At 45.1% G+C, this 24,465-nt stretch overlaps 1 protein-coding gene across 4 annotated transcripts in view; it reads left to right on the forward strand.

Annotated features, from left to right (window-relative positions):
- The window catches only part of PIK3CB (phosphatidylinositol-4,5-bisphosphate 3-kinase catalytic subunit beta), a 965,971-nt gene that overhangs the window by 239,054 nt on the left and 702,452 nt on the right, over positions 1–24,465 (forward strand). The window lies entirely within an intron of this gene.

The raw sequence follows: 24,465 nt of genomic DNA on the forward strand, positions 1-24,465 counted from the left end.
CATCCTGGCGGCAAATCGGCTCCCAGGAAAAGACGGCGGGGGGGTAGCCGCTATTATTCTCAAAGATTATCAGTTCACTACCCTTACTCCTCTCATCCTTCCTGAGGTGGAAAATTTGGTAATCAAATTAGACGCCATGTTCGGCTCTATCCTCTGTGTATTAATTTACCGTCCCCCCCCCCCCCCAGGCGATGGTCTCCTTCCCGCTTTCCCTAAGCGAACAAAAGGCTGACCTTGTTACCAACTACGCTAGGGTCATGCTCATAGGCGACCTAAACTACTGGTTAAATGATACCTCGGGTGGACCACAAGCGGCAGAACTGTCAGAGCTATTTGTCCAGCCTGAATCTGGTTAATCACATATCCTCTCCCACCCATATAAAAGGTCACACATTGGACCAAATCTGGTACTCTAATCTAATAATATCTACCCCTATCATCTTACCCTGCATATGGTCTGATCATCATTCTATCGATTTCACTATCACTACCAACTCTAGGATCAAGATCCCTCTAACAAGCGGAGGTACAAGTAGGAAATGGCGAGCCATCGACAAACTTGCATTTATAGACACCCTAGCCAGCTCCATACCGACTCTCGACCCAGACGTCAATACCTCGGACGCCAATATTTCGTAATGGCTTTTGAAGGCGTGTAATACTCATGCTCCACTGACTAAATTCTCACGTGCCCGACACACAGAGGCTCATAAATGGTTCTCTGCCGAGCTGAAAAAGCAAAAGCTCGAGCTGCGCCAGAAAGAAAGGAAATGGAGGCTTAACTACTCCATGGAGGACAAATTACAATTCTCTTTAGCTTGCAAGGACTATAAAAGAGCGATCCGAGAGGCCAAAGCGGCTTATTTCTCGGCTAGAATTCTGGACGCACACAATACACCCAAAGAAATCTTTGCCATAGTCAACAACCTCTAACACTGAAAGAATTCACCCCATCCAAACACCCACTCAGGCTCTATGCAACTCCCTCAACACCTACTTTCTGGACAAAATCGCCATTATCAAAGCCAGTATCCCTACTTCTTCAGACAGGGTCGACTCGATCATTACACCTATCAACCCCATCACTATGGATCATTTCCCCACCATCTCCCCTCAGACTCTCTTAGATCTACTGGCCTGGGTCAAATCCGGCTCTCCAAACGACTGCTGTCCCCCTTACATTCCTAAGGACGTCCTGTCCACCCTCCCTCACAGTGTGCTCCCCTTCCTTAACGAATCACTTCTTCAGGGTAAGGTCCCTAGCACCTTTAAGAACGCAATAGTGGTCCCTCTATTAAAAAAACTAGGAGCTGATCCAGCAAATACCTCAAACTACCGCCCTATCTCTCTCCTCCCCTACTTAGCAAAAATTCTCGAGGCTCGTGTCGCTAAATCTCTCTCCAATTTTCTAGAACAGTCTGAATACTTAGAACCCAACCAAGCAGGTTTCCGACCCGCCCACTCCACCGAGTCAGTTATCCTCGCAGTCCTGGACACACAGAGCAAATGCAGATAGGGGAACCCCTCAAGCCTTGGTCCTCCTCGACCTGTCGGCCGCGTTCGACACGGTCGACCATAACATCTTGTTAACTCGTGTCGAACAGGCTGGCCTTCAGGGTTCTGCATACAACTGAATTAAATCCTTCTTCGATGTTCGAACCCAAGCAGTCCGTCTTGGACCCTTCACTGCACCGAGGTCCGCCACCTTCTGTGGGGTGCCTCAGGGCTCGTCCCTCTCACCTCACCTATTCAACCTTTACATTAAACCCTTGGTAAACTCTTTAAAAAATAGGAAGGTAACTACCTTCAACTACGCGGACGATCTGCAACTTATTTTTACACTGGATTCCCCGGACTCTGCCCTTGAATTCCAAGCTACCATGCTCCACATCCAACAATGGATGAACCTTAACCACCTCAAACTCAATCCTGGCAAGACAGAACTTGTATTGCCGGGAAGGAGCGAGATCAATTGGGGCCCCCACTTCTGGCCTACGGACCTCAGACCACCCCCCACCCCCTCTACCTCAGTGAAAAGCCTGGGCATCACCCTTAATTCTGACCTCTCCCTCAGAGGTCAGGTGGGGTCACTGGTCTCTTCCTGCGTCTTCCAAATGAGGAAAATCAGGAAAATAAGCCACTTATTGACCCAGTCGGCACTCATTCAGGTAGGGATCTCCTTGGTACTCTTGTGCCTGGATTTCTCCAACTCTATCTACCTTGGTCTGCCAGCGTACCTACTCAAGTGAATACAAATAGCTCAAAACCAGGCAGCAAGACTGATATTCAAACATCCCAAATGGCCAGTCCCCTGTTAGACAAACTGCACTGGCTTCCCATCAGCAAACGTGCTGCTTTCAAGACCGGATGTCTGATCTTCAAGGCCTTGCACTGCAGGAGCCCTAAATTCAATAATCATCTGATCATCAAACATGCCCCACGCCGCAACCTCCGATCTGCCCACCTTAAACTCCTCACCATCCCAGTTTTCAAACATAAACGCCAAGGCGGTTGCAGGTTCTCCTACCTAGCTCCTAACCTCTGGAACTCCTTCCCATTGAACATCAGGATGCAGGACACCTTGATGGGTTTCAGAAAGGCCCTCAAGACCTGGCTGTACTCGCAAAGCTACGCTTAGCTCATTCCGTCGTAACATTTACACAATTAGCGCCATGAAACCTTTTGGTGACCGCACGCTCTACAAATTCCGGTTAACATAACATAACAGGGATTAAGGTGGGTTCTTGGAGCATCACAACCTGTGCCTGGTGACGATCCAAATATGCCAAGACCCTCCGCCTCTTCCTCGGGTCTCCCAGCCCCTGACATTCCAGGTGAGGACCTATAGATGTTGGGGAGATGGTAGATTAGCCATGGGATGGTGTGTAAGCTATTGCTCGATGGTGTGATTTCCCTGCTTCCGTAACAAGTAAAGCTAAGCTGAACTTCATCTGCCGGTCATGGTATGCTGCGTGTACTGAAAGAACATTCATAAACAGTCCATTCCCACCCCCACCCACTGAAGCATCCCAAACATGCCAGAAATTACAGTCCCTCCCCACCCAAAACAACAGTGAACCCCAGGAAACATCTGCAGGCCAATCTGCAGTAAGAGTCAAAGGGGGAAATACTCTGGTGGGAACTCCTAGTCGCTCACACACTTGCTCCCCGCCCTTAGAGTATGTGGATGATGGAAAGACCATACTCTTCGAGGGCGCTTGGTACAGGAGTTAGTGAGCCCTCATTCAATCCTTGCCAGGCTGGTGGCTTCAGGTGTCCCATTCTGTCGGAGCCGTGAATCAAGTTCAACATGTGTTGCGAAGGCATAGCATCCCAAGCGCCATTGGAATTAGGATTACATGACACCGGAGGCAATCATTCCGCGGCAGTACAAGTCTTTCCCGGAAATGAATCCGGGGTGGCGGATGTGTTTATTATGACGCTTAAGGCGTTTCAGGAATTCATCTACCTGGTGCTGGTTGGTAAAACAAGATTGTTTGCCTTGATGCTTTATTCTCAACCGTGCTGGGTATAGAAGGGCGTAATCAATCTGGGCTTGGCGTAGCTTTTGCTTGGCAGGGTTTAACTTGCCCTTTCTTCCTGCACTGCAGTCGTGAAGTCCAGATAGATAGTGAACTTAGTTCCTTCAAAGACTAATTGACGTTTCTCCCGAGCCATCCTGAGAGCGACATCCCAGTCACGATAATATAAGAGCCGGGCAATTATGGGATGCGGCGTACCTCCTGGTGGTGGCCTGGGACCAAGGGTGCGATATGCCCTTTCAACTATGAATTGGGAGGAAAAGGATTCGGCCCCTATAGTGTCTTTTAGAAGTCGTTCTATGTATTCTTCCATTCTGCCGGTGTTGGTACTCTCGGGAATACCAAGAACGCGCAAGTTATTCCTCCGACGTCTCGCTTCGAGTTCTTCATTCTTTGCGGCAATGATTTTTAGAAACTTGTCCATCTGCGCCACATGAGTTTGGATGTTGGAGGTGCTGTCTTCAACTTCTGAGACGCATCGCTCTGTTTCTTTGATGCGCTCGTCGTGTCCGTCCAGCTTGTGGATGATGGCATCCATCCAATTGGTCATTGCGTCCATTTTTTCTGCAATAGATGTGAGACTGTCGCACCTCTAGAAGTAGAGCCTTCATATCATCCTCCTGTGAGGGAGCCCCGTTCTGTGTATTGTCCACCCGGGCACCTTCGGTGCCCTCCTGTTGAGGTCTGCTGTGGTTGCCTAACATCAGCCTTCCCCATACTGCATATATGGTAGCTGATGGCGCAGTGGAGGCTGACACATGGATGGTAGTAATCGGGTCTGAGCAGAAGTTGGGGAGGACAAGTGCCTATCTGAACTGAGTTGAGCAAGGGAAGTAGATTCCCGCGTTGTTCTGTGTCAATATAGTCCCCCAGGTCTATCTTTGTCAAGATCCGCCAACCTCCCAAGAGGTGCAGCACCACTGGGGCCACCCCACTCGGCAGCACAGGCCATCACATCACAGCACTGGAGAGGCCAATGGCCAGGTCACTTAGCATGTGGCGTGTACATTGTCAGGGACCCCCAGGGCAGGCTATGTCATCTGGAAGAGCTCAGGGCAGTGCAAATTGCCAGGTATGCCTCCGCCCGTTACTCAGGAAGCCGTGTAGATCAGGATAAGGCAGAAGTCTCAGTATTATGGCAGCTATATGCCCCCCAGTTCACGGCCGTCCCAGCGGAGAAGAATCCGGCCTCTGCAGTGATTAGGCCTGGGCAATAATTTCGTTCCGTTCGCGGAAATTGCGATAATTTGACATTTTTGCGTTCCGCGGAGAGCGCGAAAATGTCAAAAATTCCGGTTTCCGCAGCTTGGCGATAATTTGTTTCTTGCTCGCGCTGTAAAATGATACATTCTCGCGCGCGCGCGATCGCCTTACCTGAATCCCTGCGTTCGCCGACAAGTTTTCTTGATCCGGTCGCGTTCTCCATGAGATGTTGTATTGTTTTTAGCCATTTGCGCTGTCTCGCGACAGTTCGCGCCCGCAGTGACGTCATGCGTCGCGCGATCACGTCTTTCTTCTCGCGATCATGCACCGCGAGAACAACTCAAAACAAGATGGCCGCGCCCGCAAGCAACCACATGGGTAAGTTGGCGACCCGCAACCATGCAGAAAATCTCGCGAACATGCCGGAAAAAAACTTCCGCATCTTTGCGATATTTCTGCTTGTTTGCGATAATTTTAAACATTCTCGCGATAATTTGCGAAGGTTAATTCCGCAAATTCCGCCCACCCCTAGCAGTGATCAACAATGTTCAAGAAGGGGAGCTGTTGCAGCAGGTGTCCCGTATGCAAGGCCCCCTCCCAGGCCAACGATTCAGGCTGATTGCAGTCGCGATGGTGATCACCACAGGGATTTGTGGTATCTGCTGGATGGTGCTCCTTTGCTTTGGTTCACGCTGTCCCCAGGGTGGTGCAGTGGCGGGCCGTGAAGGGCCGCAGGGGCAGCCAGTTGCTTTGGGCCGAATCGCTCTGGGCCAGGGAGCGACACTCCACAATTTCTTCAAAACCTCAGCACCGCCGTCAGATTCAGCGAGTGCACAGCTGGGCAGCAGATGAAAGCAGCGCTGCAGCGGTGGCCGGATGTCTTTGCGGGAGGCCGCTGTGCAGGTCAGCGATACTTGGCCAATCTCCGTTTCCCCGGAAATAGGAAGGTAAGGATGCTCACAGGTGCGCGTTGGGGGTAATATAGAGAACACTCACCCCTGATGCGCAACAGCAGCACGGTCCCAGCCGTGTCTCAGTTGGGGCCCAGACACCACGTGGGTGCCGTGATGCTCGAGTGCCGGGCCGATCCCGGCAAGGGATCCGGGCAGCGCAGGACACTCTGGCAGAGGCACGAAAGTAGCGTCGCCATGGCCTTCAGCGGAGTACCACCAGCCTCAAACTTGCACCACCTAGGCACCGGCTCACAGCAAGCAATCACACCGGTGTCATGAGGAGCAGGTTAGGATCCAGAGGGCAGGATAAATGGCAGAATGATAGTGCCGAGCAGCAAGAGCCTCACTACAGTGTGGCCATTTTGCTCATGCGCCACCTAGCGCCTACCATATAACTGTATGCATAATGTTTGTCAGTTTATATAAACTTAAATTGGCTAGTGTTGGGTAAAGTGTAACACCAGTGCAAAAGGGTAAAAGACTTTACTGGCTCATTGGGAACCATCATGCTAGACTTCATAGATTTGATGTGTTTATTATCAAACCTTCTGACGAAGTCAGTACGCCTTGCCAGTTTGTTGTGGAAAACATGTGTTAAGGATAATAGAAGTTTAAAGGTGGCTTTTTATTACTGTGCTAAAGCCTTCAGGCAGGCAGTTTGTTACATGGAATCTCGCAAAATAATGTAGTACACCACAGTTTTGTTGTTTGTGAGCCACCACAGCAAATGATGCGGATAGATGATTTTCAATATCGTAATACTTATCAAGCTCGAATAGTAGGGCTTTTATTGTTTTGACAGCTATTTTGTGTACATTTGTAATTTTATAATGGCATACTAACATAAGCTTTGTAGGAAAGCTTATGAAACCAATCAGTAGGTCTGAGTTGGTTATGGTGACAAGCAAGTGATAACGGTTAAAAGCTTGATTGTTAAAATGAAAAGTTCCGCTAAAGGCAGGTGCGGAGACATGTTGATTCTGAAAAACATATGTTAAACAGCAATAGGCATATAAGGTTAGATTATTATTACTCGATTTTAAAGCCTACATATGGGTATTTTGTTACTTGTGTAGACACCTTTTTTTTTTTTTATAGGCCTATTCTGTGGCATTTAATAAAAGAGCTTGCAAAACGTACACAGGCTGGTTGACTTCTTTTTTTAAATTCGCTAGGCTTTCGGAAAAAACAAAAATCACAAGTTATAAACCTACAAGCCGGACCTGGGACTATGCCGAGGGGACGTGTTGTGTAGTTCTGTGAAGCTCAGTCAGCGCATGCGCCTCGTGCCCAAAGTTTTTTTTTTTGTCTAAACCAAACCTCAGCAGGTAAATTGTGAGGCGAAACAATTCGATTTACACTATAAATGGGCGCATGCACCTTATTAATGTCACTTTACACAGTCTGGTCATTTCCAACTGAACGTGCTTTCCCTGAAGTCTTTGTTTGAACTTCACATAAACGAGGCAGAAACTTGCAGAAAATTAAAGGCATCTAAGCGCACGTCAAGCAGCTCGGCATCCAGCCTTTCCCTCGACCCTGAGGTCTCCGGCTGCTGCACAGACAAAATAAAGATTAACAAATCGAATCGAGTATCCTGCTTCAGTTACCTTCTCCGGTTTGTATGGGGTGGAGACATTGAGGATCCTGGGGAAACTAATTACTTGTGGATATTGTTCAGAAAGAAGAACTGGAACATGAATGAATGCTACATAGACACAGTAAACGTTTCTAAAAACAGCGCAGGACGAAAAGATTCCTCAGCAGAGCAGTATTTGTGGAGACCAACCGTAGATGTTAACCATTCTCTGACCTGGATGCTCACTCATTTGGCTCACGATTTTTTGTATGTCAATTCTGCATTTTTCTTCCACGACTCTTCTAAAAACAGATTTTATTGCGTCCTTTTGACTTGACCTACGGTCCAACGAGGTATACATACATCGATTACTTGCCTGCAGCCTGTTACTGTCTGTCACTGGTCACGCCATCTGGTCTGCTTTCTCGTAGCGTTCACGGGGATAATTACAGAACCACAAGCCCCAGGGGGCTCTACGACATCGCGGCAGGTGCCGCGCAACGCCTCTGCGCCTCACGGCGCAGAAATCATCGCCAGGGCTCCCGCGGCGAAGTGCGGTCCCGGGCCCCCCTCTAATCCGGACTACACTATAAGGTTAGTGCTGCTTACACTACATCTTGCGCCTTATCAACCCCGGTGTATACAGTTTACTGCCCAGGCTCTAATCTAAGCCTTAAAGATGAGCAAGCGAGAAGGGAAGAGGATAGGTGCGCTTCAAGGCAGCAGCGTGGCAGGGACCTTGGATCAATTTATTGTGAGAGCGACCTCTGTCTTGGAAAAAGAGATAGCGATTACAGAGCGCCGCTTATCTCTTGAACCGCTATCGTCCAAAAGATCTTCCCTGGGCACCATGGGCTTAGCCCATACCCCTGACCATTCTATCACAAATACTATTATGGCTACCACCATCGATGAGGTGAGTGGCCCTATATCCACCTCAACTGGGCCTTCGGAGGAACAGCAAAATCGCCTGTTGCTGTAGACGAGACTGTTACCAGTGTTCCTCAACGAACCTCTGCTAGGTCGGTGTCCATAATTAAAAATAAAATCAATCAAGCGATCCCTGATCCCGTGGTAAAGAGGAAGAGGGGAGGGGGCCCACAGAGACCAAAAACTGCAAAAACCCCAAGGATTAATCAATATGGAGGTTGTGCCATATCGGACGAACCCAACGCTACAGAAACTGCAGCACCTAGTGGTGCAGACTTGAACTTTGATTCTTTAGGTGGTCCTTGCCTTAAAGCTAATGAGGAAATGTGGAGAAGACTCGAAAATCTATTGACTACACTATTAACTCCCATCACCTACAGATTGAGCCGCATTGAGGAACGCTTAAATAATTTTGAATCTAAGGCGAAGACTGATTTTTCTGTCCTTGAGGGCCTTCTTGTCCACTCTAAGCCAACTGCAGCATCTATATCTAGTAAACTGGGTAACACCATCCCAGACCTGGCCACAGCTAATCCTAAGCCCTCCAGTTTACAAGTAACAAACTCAATTGCTTATAGGACGTTTATCGATGTAGCCGCTGTTTCACACAAAAGATCAGTTCCACTGATTGGGAACCATACTGACACTGGGAATATGTCAAGCGAATTTGCCCAATCTTTCATGAGCACCCCGGGGGAAGAAAGTGCGGTAGCAGCGTCTGCAATAAATAATGCGCCAAAGGTTAATACCCCCAAAAACTGTGCCTCAGTAAGACAAGTTAGTTTATCACAAAGACTACACGGACGTGGACGTATGGAATATAATGCACTCCTTACTGATTCTCGGCCCTTACACCTTCCTCCAGCAGCTGCTCCTCTGGTGGTTGTTCTGAGGAATGTCCCAGCTTTGCGGGAAGGACCGATTGAAACCACTGAATAACTACTACTTAAAGCCCTGCATTGGTTTAATACTCAATTTGAAGGGTGTTGGATTCTGGGAGGAGGGCATTATTAATTGCATGATTATGGCTAGACTTTCATCGTGGATTGGTCCCTCCAGGAAGGAAACAAATGGTGATTGTGTAGTTGTAAATTTCAACAATGAACATGTAACCAGATTTTTGTTGGACAATTTGGGCAGTAATTTGTTGGGCAATTTGGGTAGTAATTATGGGAGACACTCGGACAAGATATCTGTTTTACCATTAGGGTTCTTTTATAAACCCCACTTCATCACCGACATGAGTTGTCCAAGGGTGGTGAGATAACCCTGGGTACCTTTTAGATCAGTACAAAGATCAACCGAGGTCCCACTGTCCAATAGATTTGCCCCATTATCCGATCTAGATTTATGTGATTGACTACAACCACCCATCCCTATACTGGCAGAGAATCCTGATAGTCGACACATTTCTTCATTGGCTCCCAAAGTAAGAATGGAACAAACGGTGGCCAAGCAACATGCGAGCACGGAGATTCCATCACCTCCTGTAAACCATGATGGTTCATTCCCCTCCTCAATCTCCTTCCTATCATGGAACATTGCAGGCCTATCCTCCAAAAGTATGTCATCGGATTGGTCAAACTCCATTGAGGGGTGTGACTTTATTGCCTTTCATGAGACCTAGTCTGCGAATGATTTAGCGCCCAGGCTATCTGGCTTTTGGTAAAGCAGCAATTGTAATCCGCAAAGGGAGACCTAGTGGGGGGTTGATTACCTGGGTCAGGCAACAGTCCTCTTTTCAAATTGAAGTGCTTTCAATCGATAGCCCAGATATTCTTGCCATCAAGGTTCGATCAGAGTGTGAGCCAGACTTTATATTACCTAATGTGTACGCAAGAGGGATTGCGGGTGGGAAAGCATCACCAACTATCTCCCACCTGGACACATTCATAACTGATTTAGAAGGTCTAAACGTATTTGTGATAGCAGGTGATCTAAACTGCACATTTGAGCCTCTCGGTCTCGATGACCATAGCCTTAGTATGGAGGAGGACTCGAACTGGGGGATACCATCTTTATCGCTGCCGCCAATTAACAATTGGACTGAGGCGGCCTTACAACTAAAAAGTTTCTCTCGGGAGGGCTCTCAGGGCACTTAATGGGAGATCGCCCTCAGATATGGAAGGCACCAATACCTTTAGTAACGGGACAAGAAGTAGTAGAATAGATTATTTTCTCGCTAGTTTAGAGCTGTGGCCAAGACTTGTGGACATGATGGTCCAGCATAGACCGGAGAGTGATCACAACCCTTTATTATTAATCTTAGTAAGGACGGGATTGGATCCCTCTAGGGCTTGCTCGGAAATAGCAACAGGAGAAGTAATCATGTCACAAGATTGTCGACGGCTGAAATGGGCAGTGGTATCAGAAGATGAAAGTACCCTAAACCAGATTAGGCTAACCATTGAAGAAACACTAATATCTCTTTCCTCCCTAGATACCCATGCTGACTACCTCTCCGGCCTCATGAAGGTACATGAGGACCTTTTTGCAAAATTGAAGACCTTTTTACTAAAAATAGGAGAGCATCTAGACATATAATAAAAAATATCAGCCAAATGGTATTATGATGGATGTGGGTCGGCATTCAGACATCTCTCACAAACAATCAAGATGGGAGTCTCAAAAGAGGTCAAAGCAAGGGTAAACTATAAAAAAGCCCAATATAGGGCTAAGAAGAATTTTGACGAAAGAAGATGGAAAGAATTAACTAATGCTAGCAATGGGAAGAATTGGACTACATTTTGACAATTAGTCAAATGGGTAAGCGGAGAAATAGGGCCCATACCAGTTAATAATGTGCCACCTGAACTCTGGGTCTCGCACTTTCAAGCCCAATTTGCCTCCCCGCCAAGCACCTTAACTGAATACCCTGAGTTTATCCCTGAATTTGTTTTAACATTTGCCACAGGGGAGATAGAAAGAGTCCTGGATGTTGTCGCAGCAGAAAGGGCCCCAGGCCCAGACTGTATCCCGGCTGACACATACAAACAAGACAGGAAGAACTGGATTAAATATCCACATCATCATTAATGCCTTGGCCAGAGGTGCTCCAATACCCGAAACTTGGCGGGGGCCGAAATTATCCCAATATATAAAAAAGGGGATCGCGCAAGTCCAAGCAACCTATAGGCTGATAAGTTTAATTGATACCCTACAAAAAATCATGGCTAGACTTGTGCTAGGTAGAGTTAACGAATGGGTAATTTTTCAGGACATATCTACCTATCAAGCGGGTTTCCGACCACACGTCCTCATCATTGACCAAGTCTTTAGATTTATGATGATCTACTGGAGCACTGTGATCCTAGCAGGGGGGGGCCCTATATGCTGCATTTGTTGATTTAAAATCAGCATTTGATCTATTGCCTCATCACAAGCTATGGGATTCCCTAAAGGATGCTGGGATGCCGCCAGAACTCTTAAGTTTTATTATCAAATTGTATGAGGCAAATTATACCCAGGTAAGGTGGGGACAACAGGGCGAACTAACAGATCGGTTTCCAGTTAATAGGGGAGTGCGGCAAGGGTGTGTTCTTGCCCCTACTCTATTCTCCCTGTTTATAAATAAGGTTATCCTATATTACGTCAGCTTTCCAACTGATGGCCCAACTCTTGCCGGATCAAGGGCCCCACTCTTAATGTTTGCAGACGATACTTTAATTTTGTCTAAAACACGATCTGCAACGTGCCCTTGATAGATTTACTGATTTCTGCAAAGACCATGAACTTGTAATCAACATTGACAAGACCAAGTTCATGGTGTTGCATAAACACAAAACAATAAAAGGCAGAGTAGAAATTAATAATGCATATTTGGAACAAACTGATACCTTAAAATACCTTGGAGTAACCATGAGTAGGAGGATGAACTGAAAATCCCAGTTAGATCTGCTAGTCCTTAGGCACAATCAGCTAGCAGGAGCCCTACTGAAAGAATATCGACATTCATATACTAAACCGGTGGGGCCGGCACTAACAATGTATTATTGGAAAATCAGAGAATCTATAATTTACGGTGCGGAGCTTTGGGGTTTTGAAAATCTATCGCCCCCAGTCCTTGCACAAAACAAGTTTCTGAGATCATTAACCGCCCTGCCCCAATCAACTCCTATCAAGCCCCTTCTGCTAGACTTTGGTTGTATTTCATTTGACGAGGCTGCGGGTTTTAGACCCCTTGCCTATTGGATGAGGCTATGGACGACACCAGAGTTAGCATCTTATGCCAATGCAGTAATGCACATTAGAAAAGCAGACTAGTCTTCAAAAATTAAATGGTTGCAAAAGATCAAGGGCACTGTGACATGGGGCTCGGCCATATGTGGGAAGACCCATTAGGAAATTCATTTCCTAATAAAAATGAGTATAAAGCACTTTATTGGGACATGATCAGTAAGAAGACCATGTCAATGGTGAGTAGTAGCTCCCTAATGGGTATCTTCATGGAGCATAAGCTTGTAATGAGAACAGAAGCTTATTGGAACTTTATCACGAGAACAGGTGATAGGAAATTATGTCACCAATTTAGAGTGGGCACCCTCCCGTTAAGATCTTTTATGGGAAAGTGGAACAATGCCTTAGACATCAACTGCCCCACGTGCCCATCCATGGTAGAGTCAATAGCTCATGTACTGTTTGTGTGCCCAGCATATAATGGTCCACAACACAGGTGGCTTAAGCCAATGTGCGCTAATCTTGGCACCAGATCATGTAAGACAGCTTTGCGCATTTTGATAACAAACACTCGAAGACAGTCATTGCCATGGTGAAATTTCTTAGCTGGACCTGGGCACTGCGAAGAATAAATTTGGAGGCTGTTTCAGTAACCCTACCTAGTGCTTAATCATGTATATCTGGCTATTCGGACTGCCCTCATGATAGAATCTTAAGAAAAATGTCTTCTATATGGACTTTTTCTCTAATTATTAATTTTTACGCCTTGGATATTAAGTAATTAGGAAATTTTTCGATAATGATATTAAATTTCGTACTGAATTGTATGATTTTAGGGCACGAAAAAGAAAAAATACCTTTTATAATTGATATCTTCTCAGGGAACGAAATTGGTGTGTTTTTCTTTCATTTTTTTTTAAATGTCCATGTGATCTTTTACGACACTTTTATGTTTGTACTGTGTCTTTTATGATTGAAAATTATCGAATAAAGACTAACTGAACTGAACTACCTACACGTCATTCTGATGCTTTACTACATTTGCACATTTCATAATATGCCCAAAAATAGTTTGATGTTTGTAGTCCATTTATGATGAGATAAAGGGCTTGAAAACCGCCATCAGCTTACACCGGGGAAATCCTCCAATGGCTGTGATAATATAGCCAGATTGCTTAAAGGTATAAAAACCCTGTGAATTGTTGTGTGACAGGTTAGTCCCTTACAGAGCTTGGCCTCACACCACTGCGTTGTGATAAATATTTTACTTTGAACTCGCTGTGTATTTTTTTTTATTGAATATTGAACTTTGACTCATAGAATCTCATGGATTACCATAGTAGGTGAGGATTTTGGTACTGGTTACCTTCTCTGACAAACAGTGAGTATATGAGTATAGAAGATTTGGACTGTCAGAATGCTGGTTACGCTCTCTTAGGATAAATAGTATATTTAAGTGCTAACTGTAATTTTGCATACTATGTGATTTTACGAAGGTATACTTGATGGTTGTCTTGTGGGGGAATTGTATGCTCAGTTCAATAGGCTTTCAAAAGTGTTTATTGTGATGAGCCAGCTATAACAGCTTCTGTCCTGATTGGGTCACTAGAAAAACATATGTTTGATGTCACGTGTGACTGTATATACACATGCTTTAGCATATGTCCGCCATCTAGTGTTTGACTCTTAAGTGTGCAGGTTGTTTTTTTTTGCGGAGCAGTATTTCGAGTCGCAAGGAGTAGTCCCTTCTCTTGCGATGCGCATGGTCCTCAACTGTTAGATGGTTTTTTTCCGCCGTCTGGTTCGGATGTGTGCTTCTCTGCTCTGGTTCGATACCGTGGTCTGGCTCTATCTGATACCATAAGTATTGTTTTCAATCGCAGTTCAGTCTCTACTTCCCTCCATATACCATCAATGTCAAATTTGTCCGGGGGATCCGGCTGGACCACGGCACGCTTGGGCCTTCACCTTTCGGGGTACAACTTCTCTTTGACGTTGACTTCAACAGACGTCCAATTGGTGATGGAACGGACACCCTTTTGAGTCTGCTCTTCTTGTAGTGCCAAGTTTCCACGTACTGACTTGCACCTGGTGTGTACCTTGTGATTATCTCCCAAACACCAGGAGTTTACCTGAGGCGTGCAGGTCCATTCGTTCTAAAAATACACTGAGATTGAAGGGCTAGAAGAATGCAAATGTCTCAACGAGGCATCAACAATACGCTGGACCCCTTTGGTTCAGAGGATCCAGAATTGGAGGTGGAGGCACACCCTGATCGGCTGCAGATAAAGGCAACATCTCTCCAGATCACCACTCCGTGTCTGATATGGAGTCACAGCAACCTGTGAGTACCATGCCCCCTACACCACGACCAAGTAAATAAAGTGGTCAAACTCACAAAAATCTGGTGAGGTCCCTCTACCAGGTAAAGAGAGCAAAAAGATAGATGCTGCGGGTAAGAGTGGCAGCACCATCGGCCAGCCATTGAAAGATCGCAAATTCCATTGGTCTCGTATCACAGTAGTGCCCACTGGGATGAGATTGTAGACATTCTCTAGCATCTCCAAGAGGAGTATAAGACAAGGGCATACCAGATTGCCTCAGAGCGCAAACTAATATCAAAAACAACTATACACGGTACACTTGATGCAGTGGATATAGGAGCTAGAGGCATCAATTCAAGCCTGCTTGTCAGAAGACATGCCTAGTTAAGGGGGCGTGGCCAAGTCAGTGACCAAGATGGCCACACGGTATTGAAGCTCTGGGACCGTGCGCCCTTTGTTGCAGCAGCTTCGCTTTTATCCACCACCAATTCCATGCATCACACACTGCCATTTGGGGGTTGCTCCCCTGCAACTAGGCAAGATTTGGGACCTGTGGGGTCCCATGGTGACAGCACTGCACCGGCGGACCACTGCGGCCTGACTCGGCCTTCAGAGGCCCCGCACTGACGGGGACCACGGGTGAGCCTGAGGACCGGGCTGCAGCATGTACCAGCTGAGAGAAAGTTCTGGCAGTTAATGCACTGGCATTGCTATGGGGTTCCTGCTGGACTTGGGCGCACCCTAGCCTCAGCTGGGAAAGAGCTTACATTGAGGTCTTCAGCAGCTGCAGGCCCTCCGGGACACGTGTGACTTGGTCTTGTGTGTGCCTGTAATGCACCACATCACAGCGACGGAAATGGTGAGTACCTGCGGCAAGCAACCAGCTCCCCTCCATTGCCCCCATTGGCTGGCCTTGCCAACGGATACTGTGATACGCTCCATGTCTGACTACACCCATTGCCCTCACTGTCTGACCCTTCAGGCCCATTGAAACTGAGGCTCCGCCTGGCCCGCTCCATCAATATCGGCCCATCCCCTGCACACAGGCCATCGAACGCACTCAGATGCTTCCACACAAATGAAAGCAGTCGGATTGATGATACTACCAGCTGTGAGACTGCATACAGTGTATGCATACCACCTCCAGCTTGGCCCCCATGATTCCCTTCCTGTGTTTCCCCTTTGGATGTGATATGCCCTGCATTGATTGCTGCTCCTGCCCACCTTTTGGGACCTGGCACCAGGGAGATACACAAATACCTCCTTCTGAGAATAACTGCAGTGCCAGTTCTCTACCGTCCATTAATGCTGGAAGCCCTGCATGAGTGCCGCTAAGAGTGTTGCACATAGGACTATTTCATATTAAATTACTTGGTAAACTGCCCTCTTTTTCCATCTCGCCATCCACCCCCGCGATTCAGACTGTGCCCTACCTCGTGACCCATCTAGGGGCACTGTCACCCTCTGGCCTGAGATCCAGGTCCTGTCTTGCGTCTACACCCCACCCTATCAGTTATTTATCAGGCATGCTAATTGGGGCGCTGCGACCTCAAACAAAAGAAGGTGGCTTCTGACCTGTCAGGGGACCAAGGCATCAGCACTTCCTATCTGACGCAGGGCAGCATCTCCAGACTAAACATGCTATTAGATCTCCCGATGGCTCATCCGCCATCATGGCCGAGGTGCGTGCAGGTTTCCAGGCAATCAACACTCGCTTTGACACCGTTACCAGCCACCTAGACTGTATGGGGAAATACGTAGATCGCCATACTACATGCCTAGATGGGGCAGAACGTAGAAACTCTGACCTGGAGGATGACCCTTCAAACATTGCGAAACGCCTGGAAAAGGTAGAGCGCATGCTCATGCGCACTTTCCCTGATCTCAGTGCAGGCTGCATTACAGCCTGCATTGAGAACATGTCCAGGCCCCATTCCCTAGCTGAGCGCCGATCCACGGCGCTCAGACCAATCACAACGTTGCATTGCAGCATTGATTGGCTCAGGGGAGCCTGGGAGCTGGGTGCTTCCTGCTACTCTGTTCCGGCTGCAGAGACAACGGAGGGACGGGAGAGGAGAGACCCGGTAATCGGGTACGTTTTAAAAAATGTTTTACCTCCTCTCCCGTGCCCCCCTGCCCTGATCCCTCCTGATCACCTTCTTGAAGTGTTGTTTCCAACCCAATCCCCCACCCCACTACCCCGGTGTACACAATGTTTGATTACTTGTGTCTGTTTTACAGGGATTCACAGGTTTTTGGTATTGCTGGTGTGGGGGCGGGTAAAGGGTTATTGTTGTATTATTTTTCTTATGTTTATGCACTTCTCCGTTTCTTTGCACTACATCCTAACACTGCACAGTTTCAATACATACATAGCATTATTTCGTGCCTAAGCACGTGGACCATTCATCAACACGTGGCCCATTCCTCCCTAACGGCCCCCAAGAATTAGAACCGACTTGCGCAACCTGGAACATCAGAGGCTTAACCCTAGGAAAGGCAAACCGGTTATGTCCTACCTAAACAGGCATAGCATAAAACTAGCATTCCTTCAGAAAACCCACCTCTTCCCTTCCAGACGATTGCAGATCTGCATCCACTTGGGGCACCAACCGATTTCTTTTCTTATTCTAGCGCTTACTTTCAAGGGGCATGTATAATAATCCGTAAATGGCTCTCATTCACGTACCACAACCATATTGGTGATCAGGCATGCACAATGGGGTGCACCGACCCTAAGCGAAATATATTTACTTGTTTCCTGTACCCTGGCTGGCAAAGTGGTGCTCCTCCTAAATGTTTACGCACCCAACACTGACTCCCCAGAATTCTAGCAAACCCTCTCCGCCCTGATAGGATGCCTAAAGACAGACCTAATTCTGATAGGGAAAGGGGAGTGGGGGGCGATTTTAATATAGCTTAACATTCCATGAACTCCAGCTAATGAACTTGTTTTCTCCCTTGCAACATGTGCTCTGGGCCTATGGTAATGAACCATACATTGCACAATGGTTCTTTTGGACACTGTCTCGCGTGCTCCACATGCAGATGCAAACCCAAATAGCATGTGGTTTTACATTGTTTTCTGTGATGGAGGGGAACCTCTGTGATAGAGAAAGAATAGAATGCTCTTTCTACTGCAGACCAGTTTAAGACCGAATGGTGGTTATTCAGTTGTTTCGTTATTGTGGAATAACTTTGTGGGGGGGGGGGTGCAAAGAACCACAGTCTTTCATTTCCTGTAAGCACTCCATAGGTGTCTGGATTCCACTTGAACTTTTGTAGTCTCGTCCTCCTGTAGCTCTAGGTCTGCTGTGTATTTCCATTTAACACAAGGTGTTTTTAAAAGTTCAAGTATGTTCAATTTGTCGACGTTTAGGAGACTGATACCCCATTGTAAGAATTCTGGCTAAGTGGTGGATGAGTTCTCATTTCAAAACGTCCAGTCTAGAAGTGGATTACACACTTGCAGATGGCCCTAAACTTGTTAGGTAAGTCATATTTTAGTTTGAAATGAATAGTGTTAGTATTGTCTTTCTGTGGTTTATTTTGGTCATTATTTGAGTAATTGCATCTCTGATATTCTCTGGTTAGTGTAAAAAACTTTCGTGCAAATCTGACTGTATCTACCTAAGAATAACTAAAAGGGAAACTGTATGGGGCAGTAGAGCAGTTACTTGACTTGGCAAATAACAGCAAGCTGTGAGGATGCTTAATATTAGACAGGGAATGACAAAATGGGAAGTGTGAGAAGCATCGTTTGGCGGTGTATCTGGCTTTCACACTTAATTTCATGTTTGGTTGTTGAGATGTTTATTCTCATAATTCTTGCTAAGCTTATTACAAGAATTGCTCTAATACATTCAAATATATTATAAAATGCTGGTGTGTGTACCAATTCGGAGGTTTCGGTTGGGGCTCAGCTATATTGTCTGCAGTTGGTCTTTGGAGCATTCTATAATATACCTAGCATTTGCTTACAGCATATAAGGAAATCTGGAAACATTAAAAGTAACTTTATAAGTCACTGCTTTGCACATCGAAATAATTTCAAATGTGCGGAGGATAAAAGACCGGTGATTGTGAATTTAGGTTAGCTAATGTAGCTGAGACTGCAAACCAGCAATTCTAGGGTGGCTTGTGTATTTAAGGAAACCAGCCTTTGGCTCAGAACTGCACCTGACTTGAAATTGGAAAGCTGTGCATTAGATTGGATTAGGATCAAAACGGATTAAGTGGTGTTAACTTTTGCTACATAAATACTGTCTGCTTAATTGGCCATCATGGTGCTGAACTGCCTGGTCAAGTCAGAGATGGGCCTAGTGAGCTTTGGCTGGCATGGGCACTTGCAGAAATGTTATTCTATTGGCAGTCAGCAGAATGAACACTCTAATCTCTACAATAAAATGTAAGGAAAAAGAGAGAACACAAACTCACATTGCAAAGAAGGAAATGATAGTCACGTAGCTTTTTCCACTTTTACATTCTACATACCTGATCTGAATGGTAGAGGGGTGAAAAAACAAAGCCTGCATTACTACAAACCAAAATGTAGACCATGAAACGCCATTCTGTAGCTGTGAAACGCGAGGGACTTGTAATCAGAATTGTAACCAGACAACTAAAAATGAATGGGAATTGGGACTAATGGAGTTTAGTTTAATATGAACAGAAGAACAATAGGGTTGATGAGTTAGAGCAACATCTGTCATCTTAAAGAAGAACTTCATATAGTTAACATTACGTTTATTAACTGCCTGAAACAGGCTAGCATTTCAGTATAATTCTGCCTTTGCAGCATTCACAAATTTTAATTTAAACATTCCACGTTTGTCCAACTTGCATAAATGTTTGCTAACCCATCTGTATACAGACTAAGCATCCTAGCCACCTAACGGCCAATCTGCTTTCTGTCGCAACCTTCATTACATCCTACAGAATCCGTTGTAGAGGGACTAGCCACAAGGTTTAGACGACACCGCATATGGCAGGATTTACATGCTCACATCGTTGCAGTTGGAGAAGATTTCATTGTCGGAACAAAGAGATAAATATACGGCTTGCTATAATTCAGAATGAATAACGTTTGTAGTGGAAACCAGTTAAGGAGGGTGAAGCTGCATTTTCTGTGTCAGGATAAGACTTGGAAGGATACAGATGGGTGGTGTCTCTCAAAAAGGAGGCATTTTAGGTTTTTTGTTTCCTAGTGTCACATGGGAGGGTGAGACCTGGAGGAGAATGAAGGCAATTCCATTGTTTCACATAGACGCTTGCTGGTGGATGTGTTCAAGCATTTGGTACCAGTATTCTGTTGACATTCCCAATAGGGTGTTACGCTATTATGTGGTTCTGTAAATGTCAGTAAAATAGGTTGTTGCATTGATCAGACTGAAGAATGACAGATTGAATGTTTTTACGTCCAATTAGTTAAAATCCCCGGCACTACAACGCCCCCTCCCTCTCCCCACCCTCCACTGTTCTTTTGTTTTGTACTCCAGTTGAGCTTGGCTGCTCAGGCTGAGAGAAGGGAAGTCACATATCCCCATTCCTGAACAAGTAGATTGATAAATGGGACGTGTGTCTCTGACTCTGGAAAACCTGGTGTATTGGGGAAGCCTGACTCGGTCCTGGACACTTCAGGGAAAGGGCGTGGAAGAGGGCATGAGAATAGAAAGGATTACCAGCAAGCCATCCAGGCATTCTGCCCAGTTGCAAGCATTACTTTGTTTACTTGGGGCTTTTCCTGCCCTAGAGTGCGCCCAGGAATCCTTGAAATCCGCATGATGTTGATCACAGCTTGCGAGGTGTGTCATCTAATGCTATACCAGTGTGTGACGTTAATGCTGAAACAGTCCTATTACTAAAACCTTGCCAGCAAAGACCCAGTCATTACCTAAGAACTATGATCACTAACCTTTGACTCATTAATTGGCAATAACACAGCATGAGGTGATACAATGTGGTTAATTAATGGCTGCAATCTTGCTCGGGGAGGTTGAGTCAATGTCAGTGACTGGGTGTCTTTTAAGCTTTGCTGCTTGTGTCCTCGTGCCACTTATGTATAAATAGAGGTCGCAGACCATAGGCACGAAGACTCAAACATCAATTACAGCCCAGCACTTTGCTGAGCGTCTTCTTTTTACTGCCTGTCTGCATTAGACCACTGAAGCAATTTGTGGTTTTCATTTCTTGAACTGCATTCCACGTCGGGCAACAACTCGATTTTTGTGTTTTTGAACTAGTCATTCTAGTCCGTGCACTGAAAACTGTTGTATAACCTTGGGTCTAGCCTCTGTCTACAAGGTTGGCTTTCCCACTTATGGGTGCTGCGACTGAGTTTAGTGCACCGTCGCTTGAGCAGGTTATTGCAGCCCCACACAACCCATTTGGCATACCTGCTGGTGTGGTGTCTGTGCTTCATGGGTTACTAACATTCCTGTAAAGGGGTCAGGTTTGCAGTGGTAATTCAAACCCAATTTTGTTCTTTAGAGTAGGACACTCAAGCACAGCACTAAGAAAATATATTATATACGTTTAAGTGTTTATTTCAACAGTCCCTTCCTGTTGCTTAGTACATGGTAATAACCACACAGAATATAATTCAAACAGCACTTATGAATATTGCTAGCAGCAAGCATAATATGCACAGTTCTAACATGATTAGAATGTTCCTATCAGCCTGACACCCTAAAGACTACTTCTATGCTCTACACTATGAGAGCATGGAGTAGTTACCTTGCTTCTAGAGTTTCTTGGGACTCCACGCACTGCATACCAATTCACAGCAGATCAGCTGTAGTTATCAGACTTAAGCTGGGTGAGTGTTCCCTCTGAAGGAAAACACACACAAACTGGGCTCAGCTCTTCTCCTTTCTGTATCGGCTCGCCACATAAGAAAACCTCTTGTCATAACCTGGGATGAAGCCTCCCTCTTTTAATGGTAATTTCATGTGGTTTATATCGGGTTGACCATTCATTTTTACCCTACTTTGGGGGACTTTCCATTAATCCGAGACATAACTGGTATGAACGAACATGATGAAAATGCATCAACTCGGGTGTCATGTTTATTTTACGCATCCACTGTCCGATCTTAAAATCAGATTGCCTGTAGCAGACTTGTGACACTTTGTGTGTTAGCAAAGTCGAAGTTTAGATGAATTGACATTTCACAAGTTCTGCGAAAGATAGTGAGATGCTGAATATGGACCAAAGCGAGACTGGCTAACTTAAGATACACAAAATGGAGTCTGGATTTGGCAGTTTACGAGAAAAGCTATCATTTTGCATTATCTGGTTTGGCTTGTTTTTTGGGCGTTTTATAGCAATCAATAGTCTAGCAGGAAGAGAACAAAATAGAGATACAATGTAAGTTTTAAAGCTGGACTGTAAGAGGTATATAACAAGTTCATGACTGTAATAAAAACTGCAAAATGAAGATCTTGTTTTTGTAATATGTAGGAAATCTAGCCCCAAAAAAAAGACAACTTTACATGTTAAGCGGTTTTAGTTTGGCACATAAATTAACATATGATAGTGTCTCGCACAATGCGTGTGCTTCTGCCTGTAACAAAGATAGCTGCTGAAGTGTACTGACTGCCAGTAGAAACGAAGATTGGCAAAACCAATAGGTGCAGCCTTTCGCATAGCTGCATTACCTAAAGTCATTACTAGATATCCTTTTCAACTCAGTAGCAACTGTTCAACAAAAATATATTACTAGATGGTCCTCTCAGCTCGGAGCCAAATGCTTGAGGTCTTCATAAATCTGCAGTACACCAAGTTGTTACTAGAAGCACTTAAGTGTCCAAAACAGGGGTAGTAATCGATGTATATAAATGTTAAAATACAGTAGAGTGCAATACAATCTGTGCCATCTAGAATCCCATCTGGCATTTTCTTCAGCTAGTGGAGGTGATGGGTCCCTGTTAGTCATTGGCCGCATTTTGCATTGTCATACGATTTTGTGCATGACTCGTTCCTAAAATAGTGCCATGTTGTTGAGCAATGCTCATTTCCTCAACAAACGACAACTCCTGTCTTTTAAGAAGTCATAATACCTAAAAATCGGGTGCGTAGCTTAAATATGTTTGAGATAAACGTAGTCTGGTTAAGTGACTAGGTCAATGCTAATTAAGCATTCAAAGGAATAATTTGTACTTATGTGTACTTTTAAATGACATTAAATCAAAGTAGTTGTAGCTCAGGCAAGCTGCACGGTATGCTTAAGAGTGACATATTCTCGAACTACTTTTTGGCTAGGATCATGTTTAGTATTACAAACATGGTATAAAATATTTCCAGAAAATATTCACTGCTTATATTAATGTAATTTTTGTTTTGTAATGTCGGTGCACTTCTGAAGCCCGGGCTCCTCTTGGTTGATGTATTTTTTTGCTTTCAGTCGGAGTTCATAAGTCAAAGATTTCTTGCATTGCGTAGAAGAAGCAGTGCTTAGGATTTCAAATCTCCACACAAAATAGAATTTGCCAGCTGAGCCCTCATATACAAGAAAAATACTTTTTCGCCATAAATCTGCTGTCTTCCTCTACAGAACGGCCTTGTATTCTTCTATTTTCTTTCTTCACGTTGGAAAAACTGACAAGCAGATGTGTAAGACCGCTCATGGATGTTAAAGCAGTGTTCCTCCTCCGCTCTAGTTTAACTTTCACTGTATACCTCAGCTTCTTATTTTTCTGTATACTCTTCACTAGTTATTGTCTTCTAACTATCCCTTGGGTCTCCATCCTTCTCTGCAATAAGTGCTTTTTATGTTCAATGAAAATAATACCGAGCTACGAATATTAGCAGTTTTATAATAGTGACTGTTAGCCAAGATAACATTAGTGGCCTCCCCATTAATCCTGAGCAGCGGTGATCAACTCAGTGGATCATTCAGTTGCCTGAAGTAGTGTAAAAACTAAAACCACTTTAGCAATTTGCAATTACTCTCGGTTGGTAATACATGAAAGCCATAGCTACAATGCTTTAGGCATCACTGTGATAATGTCAGTAACAAGTCGCTCCAATCACACGATTTATTACATAAATGTCAGCTTTAAATATATTTTTGAAATCCATTTTTCTCCAAACATTAGTTTGAGTTCTGAAACAACTCATTATTATCTGAAGTAGGTGCGTTTCAATTTTGGGATACGTATATTAATTCAACCAAACAAAAGCTTCTAGTTTAATAGGCTGGCTGGACACAGGAGAGCTACTTACAGGTGGCTGACTAGCTACTCGTTGGAGAAGCCTGATCTATCCACTCAGGCTGGGTCCATACTCATTCAGAACATGATATAAAGTTACAGCAGAGCTGTGATTTAAAGATTTGTATGTAAAGGCCTTTTTAACATTTAGTAGACAAACTCAACATGTGAGTTTGGTGGTTTTGTTTTATGGTCTTCAAGAATCTCGGAAAGTTGACCATCTAAAATCATCAAAGTGATGCCAATCATAGGACTTTTCTGTGTAAACCATGTTTGCTCAGTTCTTGGAGTGTCTGCTTCTATTTGATATTCAATGTGGAGAGTACTGTCTAGTTTTATTTTGTTCCGCTTTATCTGACCCTGATCTACTTTCCTAATAGTAACAAAACAAGCTGCTATGCTTGCCCATTAGGTTAAAAGTTGGGATTGTGCCTGCATACTCCTTACACAGTTTGCGAGGGCCTCACTGTGTACATTCCAGAAACATGAATTCAAGCTTATTGTAAAAATAACTTTAATTATTTAAATTCAGGTTGCTGGCCAAAT

Source organism: Triturus cristatus, chromosome 11, assembly GCF_964204655.1.
Source record: "Triturus cristatus chromosome 11, aTriCri1.1, whole genome shotgun sequence".
In the NCBI taxonomy this organism is placed as follows: Eukaryota; Metazoa; Chordata; class Amphibia; order Caudata; family Salamandridae; genus Triturus; species Triturus cristatus.